A 9623-nucleotide genomic window follows, 5' to 3' on the forward strand; every position below is an offset into this window, starting at 1 on the left:
AGAAGAAGAAGAAGAAGAAGAAGAAGAAGAAGAAGAAGAAGAAGAAGAAGAAGAAGAAGAAGAAGAAGAAGAAGAAGAAGAAGAAGAAGAAGAAGAGGAAGAAGAGGAAGAAGAGGAAGAAGAGGAAGAAAGAAAGAAAAGTATTTTTCTGATGGGGTAATATTTGAGTAGAAATCTGGACTACATGGCAAGTAAATGTTGCTACAGGTCTCACTATGCAGACCTTGTATCAAAAAAATAAAAAAATCAAACTTGTAGTGATCTCCTGTCTCAGCCTCCCCAGAGCTGGGATTACAGGTGTGCTCTACCACACCCAGTTCGGGGTAGGTATGGCATATGGTACAGGGGATCAATTGTGGGTCTTTGAGCTTGCCAGGCAGCCTCTTAGACCACTGAGCTATCTACCCAGACCTGGACCTTTCTATGGAATAACAAGGTCAGCCTGGATAGAGGCTCCTCAATGGGGGATGGGGGGAGTATATGGCAGGGGAGATACCATGATCATGAAGCTGATTTTCCCAGGGCGTGGCTTATCCATTGTACTCTGGATATGCTGGCCCCTGCAATTTTACTAAATGTGGGAAACTTGATTTTATATTTTGTGATAGTAGAGGGCTGCATTTGCTTTCCCCCTGAGGGGGAGGTTCTTGCTGCTTGCTGCCTGCTGCATTTGCTACTTTCCACCTACAATGCCATGAACTCATTTACCTCCTCTGCAGTGCCTTTCCACCATACCATTCTCCTTTGGAACCAGCTGATTATGAACTAGAATCTCTACAACCTGTGAGACAAAATGAACTTTTGTTCCTCTGTCAAAAAATAAATTAATTAATTAAATAAAATGATACCCATCCTTCACCATGATTTTGTTTTGTTTTTGTAGTGATCTTTGGATTATGTGGGAAACTTCCTGATATCTCTTTTCTTTTGTCTACCAAAAGCTACAGAAGTTATTGTTAGGGCAAGTAGAATTTAGCCAGGCTTTTCGAGCCTTGAATGTGTATGACTTTCCAAAGATCTAAGGGACAAGTGTTCATTCAAAACAAAGTCATTCTACATCCTGAATGTCTTCAAACCCCTCAGATTAGTTTTAGTAGCTTCTTCTCATTTCCATTTGGAGGTTTTATGGATTTAAATCCAAAAGAAAACAAAACAAAATTTTTTAAAAATCCTACGACCTTATTTTTAAAAAAGTTGAAATCTTAAATCTTCTCAATCAATAGCTCATCTGATCAACAATTCCTCTATTTAATGATTCTTAAAATTTACCATTTAGAGTATGTTCCTTCTTTAGAAAACATGCCAAGCACCATCTATGCGCATGGAGCATTTAGACAAGAACTTACATCCAGGTTCATGAGATCTAAGTAACTCTATTCCTCAAGGCATACCATTCTCTGGAGTTATTTTTGTTGTAAGAACATTGTTTTGATTGTATTATGATCTTCGTTCTTACTTTGTTTATAGAACAAAACTCAGATTCTTCAGAATAGCCCAAAAGGCTTTACACTCTAGCCCTAGCCTAGCTTCTACATTTGGCTTCCACCTCTTCTTTCCTCATACTGCTTATGTTTAAGCCTGCTAATTCTCACCTCTGGCAAATCTGTGACTCTCTTAGGGAGCCATGGAAAACACTAATGTGAGTTTCCCATCCTAGAACAATTAAGTCAACATCTCTGAGAGTGTGGGCTATAAAATAATAATTTGAGATTAGTCTAGTGTACATGAGGCCATATAGTTATTAAAATACCACTACTGGATATTGTTATGTCTATTGGCAAGTTAGCCTAAATTTCAATACTGATTCAAAAAGAGAATAAATCCAATTAAAATCACCTTACAAAAAGGAAGCAATAATCAATATGCTAAATGCTACTGATAAGATGAGGACCAAGAATTAATTTTCAGGTTTTAGAATGAATAATTAATGTGGGTACTACTTATGATACAGAAAGGAAATATAGTATGATGGCTAGCACTGTGGAATATAGAAGCATTAGGCTAGATTTTTAATTCCAAACTACTTATTAACTACCTTGCATGTTGCTGTGGGGATTAGGTTAGTCAGCAAATAGTTTTCTAAAGTGCCATTATAGATGCCTGGAACGTAGTATTATATTACTGCAAGTTATTACTAGTAGTACTTTTCATAAACAGTTTAACTAGAGGGTAGAATAAAAACTACTTTGAAATGCATATGAGAGATTTGGAGGATAGAAAAGAGTCTACGTATTCTTTTGAGGAATATTACCATAATGGAAAGCAGAAAAATGATCTACTAGCTGGAGGGCAATATTAAAGCAAGAGCAAGTTTTAATTTTAAATATAAAGAAATAATAACATGTCTGCATGCTAATAAGAATGTCTTGGTAGAGAAAAAAATTAATGTAGGAGAAAGTTAATGGAATTATTTAAATGTACATCAGGAGGTGAACAACACATAAGAGCTGGTGAGAAAGTATGAAGATTTTCCTAGAGGGAGAGTTTATCAACTGAATAAGAAAGGAAAGATTGCAATTCCTAAGCAGTGGGGAGATGGGGAATGAGAGACAGGAGAAGATGTGGGTAAGTGGATAGATATGGGAGGAAAAGATGAGATTTATTTCCTAGCTGTTTTAATTTTCCAGTGGGATAGAAGCAGACTTTTTGGGGAGAGGAGATGCCAGGGATTAAACTCAGGACCTTGTGCTTGCCAAGCAGACGTTTATGCCGCTGAGCTATCTCCCCAGCATAGAAAGCAGACTTAGTGAACAAGAGAGGAGTTGCTGTTGGTATGAGGTAAGACTCAGTGACATGAAATGAAGACTCAGAAGAAGGCTGCATCTGCTCTGCAGGGCTATATGAGGATTTCCAAACAGTATTTTTCTTAAATTTTATTTATTTATTTATTTATTTATTTATTTATTTGCAGTGCTGGGGATTGAACTCAGGACCTTGTGCTTGCCAGGCAAGCATTTATGCCACTGAGCTATATTCCCAGCCCCTCCAAGCAGTTTTGAAAGTCCTCTAAATATTTAAGAATATAGACTTAACGTGTGTGTTCCTTTTGTCTCAGCAACAGATTTGAGCTAAGTCTGTGTTTTGCAATTTTGCAAAAGTTTGAGAGAAACATATAGAGGAATTGTGAGCAGGTACACAGGAATAATTATAATGGGTTTTATGTCAGGGACTGTGGGAAGGAAATGAGTTATAGATTTAGATAGGGTTCAAAGTCAGTGGAAACTTGAATTTCAAATGGTTTAATTCATGTGTTTCTTTGTACTCTCCCTTGTATCACATACAACTTAACTCACAGTAAATTCTGAAAAGTTGTACGTGAGGATGAGCCCTCCCAACCACTCATCCCTCCTCTTCACTGTGACCTTCTCTGGAAACACTCATTGAGTCTCAGAGCCTCCGTTGACCACTCCTGGAATTTACCTTGGTATCACCCTTTGATTATTAATTAGTCCAGTAAAATCACTCAATTATCTATCAGAATCATCAGATCAGGTTTAGCTGTAAACTACCTGAGGGAAAAAACCGCTTGATTTCACATGGAAAAGTTAGCATTTAAAAAGTATGTTGGTGTGTCCATGAAAACATCTCTGAGGGAATCAATAAGCAAGTCCTCTTGTGTACTAATCAGAACAGTGACCTCCAATATTATCCACATCCTGATCTCCAGAACCACAGATTATGGTAGTTTCTATGGCAAGAAGGACTTCACATATTTTATTTAATGAGATTATCTTAAACTGTCTGAATGGATTCAATGCAATCATATGACTCTGAGAAGAAGGGGACAATAAGAGATGTGAGGATGCAAATAAAGACTAGACAGATGCAACTGATCATGAAAGAAAAGGACACTGGCCAAGAGCTAGTGGCAGCTTTTTGAAACTAAAGAAATCAAGGAAAATAAACTTCTCTAGCTCCAAGAGACAACACAGCTTCACTGGTATGTTGAGTTTAGCCTTTTAAGATTCGTTTCAGACTTCTGAGTTCCAAAACTGTGCTCTTTTAGAACTCTCTATGGTCACCTCCTAGAGAAACCCCAGGAAATGGTAAACAGATGAACTAAACTGATAATTCCTTGGACGGTTAAAATGGACTCTTCTCTACATTACAGCTTAATAATCCCAACCAGATATCAACATAAGGAAGGAATTTCCAACTCCCATATAGGCACTGAGACAACTTCCTTTTGCCTTTGATTACATCATCAATTGATCTTCAAGAATTAAATGAATTTCACTATAATGATAGAGAAGTGTAACAGTTATATCTTCATGCCATGTGTGATTATAAGATAGTAACGAAAGCCTTCGCGTTATAGACATCTTTCATTTCAGTTGTAGATAGGATTAGATGCATTTCTACCTTTGTGCACATTATAGCAATTTTTTATGTGACTTAGTCAGAGAAATCATTTGGCAAATGGAATGCAGGTAGATTCAAATATGAGAAAGTATTGGCAACCTTCTAATAACTTTTTGCACAGTCAGTTGTGAAAGTGACTTACAGTGACAAAACATATTAGACACACTGAAATATGTAAGTTTCCCGGACATATCATGAATTGTAAGGCGATGAGTATTTTATTTTTGATGCAGCTAAATACATCTGCAGGTTGATGCTCCTCATAAGTAATAATCTGAAGTGCCTATCAGAGGACACTGCTAGGTTATTTACAGAGCAAAAGCTAACCCAATAACCCAATGTGTCACCATTTTATGCAGAAGTAAAGTGAATCTGGCAGCAGGAATAATGAAATGATATAAGCCACACGTTTGAAATCTTACATTCTATGTAAAAAAAAATCTCTTAGAAACTATTTTAAGTGCATCTATATGTTTACTGAAATAGAACTCATATAATCTGTATAGGTGAGCAGCCAAAGGGCTGTCTGTCTCTGTATGAGACTCTGTGGTGACTCCAATCAAGGCACCCCCATATGTGTCTATGACTCTCTTATCTTCCAGCCCTCATCCTCACAATGGCTTGTTTTGGCTTTCTCTGTTATGATTTGCTGTTTTGCTGCCTTTTACTGCCATGAACTCCTTCTTTCTTCAATGTGCCACTCTGCTTTGGAGCCAAATGAGTATGGACTGAAAACTCCACAAACTGTCAGCTAAACAAACCTTTACTTCCTTAATATGGGTGTTCAATAGTTGATCCCTGCAATGAGAATAAAGTAATGGAGACATTCTCTGTCTCAGTTTCTCCAAAACAAATTTAATTTGGCCCACAGACTACATCACAGGTCTGCTATAGATGCCATATTTGACTAATTATTATGTAAATTAAGTAAAAATCTTTTTCTCTTATGTTTGATCTACAGCTTCTGATTATTTTTAACTTCCTAACCCTTTTGAAATCCTGCCAGTTTTAAAAATTTGTACTATCTTCACAACTAATCTGTATTTTTATATAATTACTAATATTGCTATATTGAACGATGATTTCTTAGTAGGAGATCATGAATGTTCTGGATAAAAAGCCTGGTGAAATAGCATATTGCATACCCAAGTGAGCCAAATAAATAATTTATCTTTCTGAATTTCCTCCTGTATAAAAAGAAATATTAAAGTATTTCGAGAGAAATAGCAACTTATCACAAAGAGGGAAGGAAGAAGATAAAACATGTAAAAACAGCAGCAAAATTGGGAAATTTATAAGGTTGGTGGTATTATGAACAAGGTGGTTCCTGCCCAAATTCTGAGAGGCATCATGTTAGGCAGTGTCTTATTCAGCAATAGTGGCAGGGCCAGTTGATTTTATGAGCATCCCTCCTAGCCATCTGATACACTCGGTCATGTGTGTATCAAAGTGCAGGTTAGCAAGCATGGTGTTCCTTGGCAGAGGGGTCTATGTCATGAAAAACACCTTAATAGTAATAGTGAGTGTTTTCCATCTTAATTCTCATTATTTTTATAAGTGTTCAGTGAAATTTTGTAGGAATTTGGTTATAATTCCTACAATTTGGCTCTACTGCAAAGAATTAAGAGTAGAAGCAAATATAAGACTCTATCTTCTAATAAATGGGTCTTCAAGAGATTTACAAAGTTATAAGATAATAACATTTATTTCACTTTATTTTTGAAACATAGTTATCTACCATCAATACAATATTTATGATAAAATGAAATATATATTAGTATTAACTCTAAGTAAATTTGAAATAATATATCCAGATATTTTAGTTTTCTACTCAATAGTAAAATAATTGAAATAATTCCAAACATAAAATTTTAGAAGGAATTCAATCATTTTCACTTGTGTAAGGCAGTCTTGACAAAAATTTTAGAAGCTACCATAGTTGATTTTCTTCTCTTAGCAGATGACTAATTCTCATAATTTTATATGGGCAGTTTGCTATTCTACTGTTTCCTACTGTAGCATAACTTATTATGACTCCCTGTGATAAGGGATTACCTTTTGGGCTTGAATGCATCCACTCACACAGATACATGCAAAGCCTGCCATACTTGGTAAATGTAAATGCACCAACCTATGCTTTGCAATCCTGTGAAATAAGACTTGTCAAAACTGGTACTATAATTTCCCTTCATCTACTCTGATAATGAAATTGTTCACCAGTATCCAATCTGAATCCAGGACCATTTTCTCTACATGTAGTTAGATCTTGTCTCAAAATTCTCTATCCAGCCACTGTAGTTTCTGAAGTCTGATCAAAGTACATGGTGAATGTTTAAATTAATTTGTTACAGTAAAAGAATTTTGCCATTGATCTCCAAAATAGCTCCCTCACAATAAACACACTTATCCCAAACTTCTTGCCACTTATTGAAGCAGTTTTGAATGTTCTTTCTTATGAGTGCCTTTATGAAGTTTGAATAAAAATACAATGAATGTTAGTGTCCAGTGCTGTCCAACCAAAAGAAAGGTTTGTAAAAATGTAGAAGTATGTCCTCATCAACTCTAGCCAAAGCAGATGATACTATGCAAAATTTGCTTTACTCTAAAGTCACAATGGTCATAAAAAATAATATTTTGAATAGGGTAGTTGAAGCAGCTATTTGCATACAACAAATGACACTCATGAAAGAGGGCTTTCAGAAGCACTTCAGAAAGTGACAAAATTAACTCAGTACATGTGCTTAAAATGAGGAGGAGAATTTTGAGAGGAGTGATGGCTTATACTGTAATTTTCTTAAAATTTAAACATCCACACTAGTGTTTCATTACACTCAATCTTCTTCCCTGCAATTTAATGGAGCCTCCAAGCATAACATCTTGTTCTAGAACCCTGGGTCCTTCCTGCCAAATTAACATCCCCAAAGAAACACTTACCTCATGCCTCACAGAATCTCTGAAGATTATTTTTAAAAATCACTGCTCTTAGGCCAGTGAAATAGCACACCTGACTAAGCACCTGCTTACACAAGTGCAAGGACCAGGGTTTGATCCCTGGCATCACTTGCTGTACCGGCCCTGCCCCCTGGACACTCAGAGCCTGTGTGTCCGGGAGTCGTGGCATGGGCCCGTAATACCAGTGCTGGAGGATCACTATGAGTTGGAGCTGTGTAGTGAGACCTTGTGCAAAATTAAAAAAAAAAAAAAAAAAAAAGAATCACTTCTCTTTAATTCCAAGAAGACATCTGGAAGCTACCTAAAGTTTTAAAATTACAGAAGGCTGGTCAAATAGTTCAGAGGATTAAAGCACCTGCTTAAGCAGACACAGGGGCAGGGTGTTCAATCCCCAGGGCTACCATGCCAACCTTACCCCCGGGGTGCACTTAGATGGAAATTGAGACTGGGCCTGGTGGTGCATGCGTATAACCCTAAAACTTTGGGAGGCTGCAAACAGGAGAATCACTACAAGTCCAATGTACACAGTGAGACCCTGTAGACATTGTAGACCCTGTCCTAAATAAAAATAAAAAATAAAAGTTTTAGAATTACATACTCTACAAATGATTTGGTTTTTATTATCCTTTGTTCATTTATTTGTTTTGGAAAATTGCATTGTTCAGGTTTATGCATTTTTATATTCTTAAGCTGCGCCATGTAGTATGGCTCTCCAGCACTAAAACTGAGACATGTAGTAAGTGTTAATCCTGGGTATTAAAGACAGCGCAACAGGAGACAAACTGACCTTCTAATTCTAATTGCATTACTATGTTCTTCCTCAGTTCACTTGAATCTTTATAATCCATTCTCCACATAGCAGCCATAAAGAAAACAATAAATCAATCGAGAAACAAAGGATGTTTGAGAAATAGCAAAACAGAGAAGACTAAAGACCATGCACAACTAGACCAAAAGATTTAAAGAGTATGATAAATAAATGCAATGGAAAATTTGTAACAATCCAAATAATCTGGAGTTTTGTGAATAGTGGTGCATCAATGTTAGCTTCTTAGATTTGATAAATGTACCATAATAATCTATCATCTGCAGCCAAGCAACTCTGAGTGTACTGATACTACCTCATCTGGTAAATGTACCATAATATTTTATTAACGATGAAAGAAATTGACTGAGGAATATACAAAAGTACGAGATACAAGCATGAAATATGGTCCAAACAATAGTAATACAAACCTGTTTTTGAAACTGTTTTAATATATTCATTTTTTTCTTCTCTCTAAAATAAAAAAGAATGAGTCACTCTCTTCCTCAGTTTCACTTTCTGAGATTTCAGTCATCTATAGCCAACTATTGTCTGAACATCTGAAATAAGTTTTCTAGAAATAATTCTTAAATTGTCAATTATACATTATTTTACGTAGCAGAAACATAAAAAGAGAAAGGATCATTTTCTCTCACAGTTTTGGAGTTTCTTCCATGATCATGGCCTCATTGTTTGTGGTCTGCAGAGAGAACATCAGAGGCAAAGGATGCAGTGGAGGAAATAATTCACTTTGTGGCTGAGACTGAAAGACATAGAAAGGATATTCCAGGTATGCAGTTTTAGTTTTAAAGCAGAAGGTGATAATTGAAATTTCTAACAACGTATTTAAATTGACCCTTGGTGCCCAATACATGTCATTATATTTTATGACTTACCAAAACATAAGAAATTAAATACACTTAAATAAACTAGTGAGGCATATAGTCAAGCAATAAAATGTTGAAAACAAAATATTATTTTCAGACCATATATACCTTAATATTTTATAGCTTTTTATGAGAAAATCTGAAGAAAAACTGTCATTGTATTTCTTTGTAATACAACGATTATTTGGCAATAGTCAAATTTATTTTGAATTATAACAAAAAATTACAGGAAAAAATATGAACATGAAATTTGAATAATGGTGATAAATGGTGACCAGTGAGCCCTGAACTATGATGCTTTTTGGCTAGAGGCTACTTCACAGTTTTCTGTCAGCAATTTTCCTTAGGTTACCTAACAGAAGTTTGTGGTCAGAGAATGAAAGCAATGTGACACTTTGATAGGAATTTTGACTTTTGTACCACATAAAATTCTGTTGAATTAATCTGCACAAAAATATTTTATATCTTCTGTTTTGTGGACATTATTTTCAATATTAAGGACAATAGAGCATTGGGCCAGTATCTTTATGATACCTCTCCTTATGGAATTTACATTTAAGGAAAATGCAAAGATCAGAGAATTCACCTCAAACGATTAGATACATAATTAAAATGCA

The 9623-nt window shown here is 35.7% G+C and overlaps 1 non-coding gene across 1 annotated transcript; it reads left to right on the plus strand.

The window, feature by feature from the left end:
- The first annotated feature begins 478 nt into the window (after positions 1 to 478).
- LOC111814784 lies at positions 479 to 634 on the plus strand. The gene has a single exon (XR_002819676.1). It is a non-coding gene; the product is annotated as a U1 spliceosomal RNA (small nuclear RNA).
- Positions 635 to 9623: the final 8989 nt, after the last annotated feature.

Source organism: Octodon degus, unplaced genomic scaffold, assembly GCF_000260255.1.
Source record: "Octodon degus isolate 3935 unplaced genomic scaffold, OctDeg1.0 scaffold00009, whole genome shotgun sequence".
NCBI lineage: Eukaryota > Metazoa > Chordata > Mammalia > Rodentia > Octodontidae > Octodon > Octodon degus.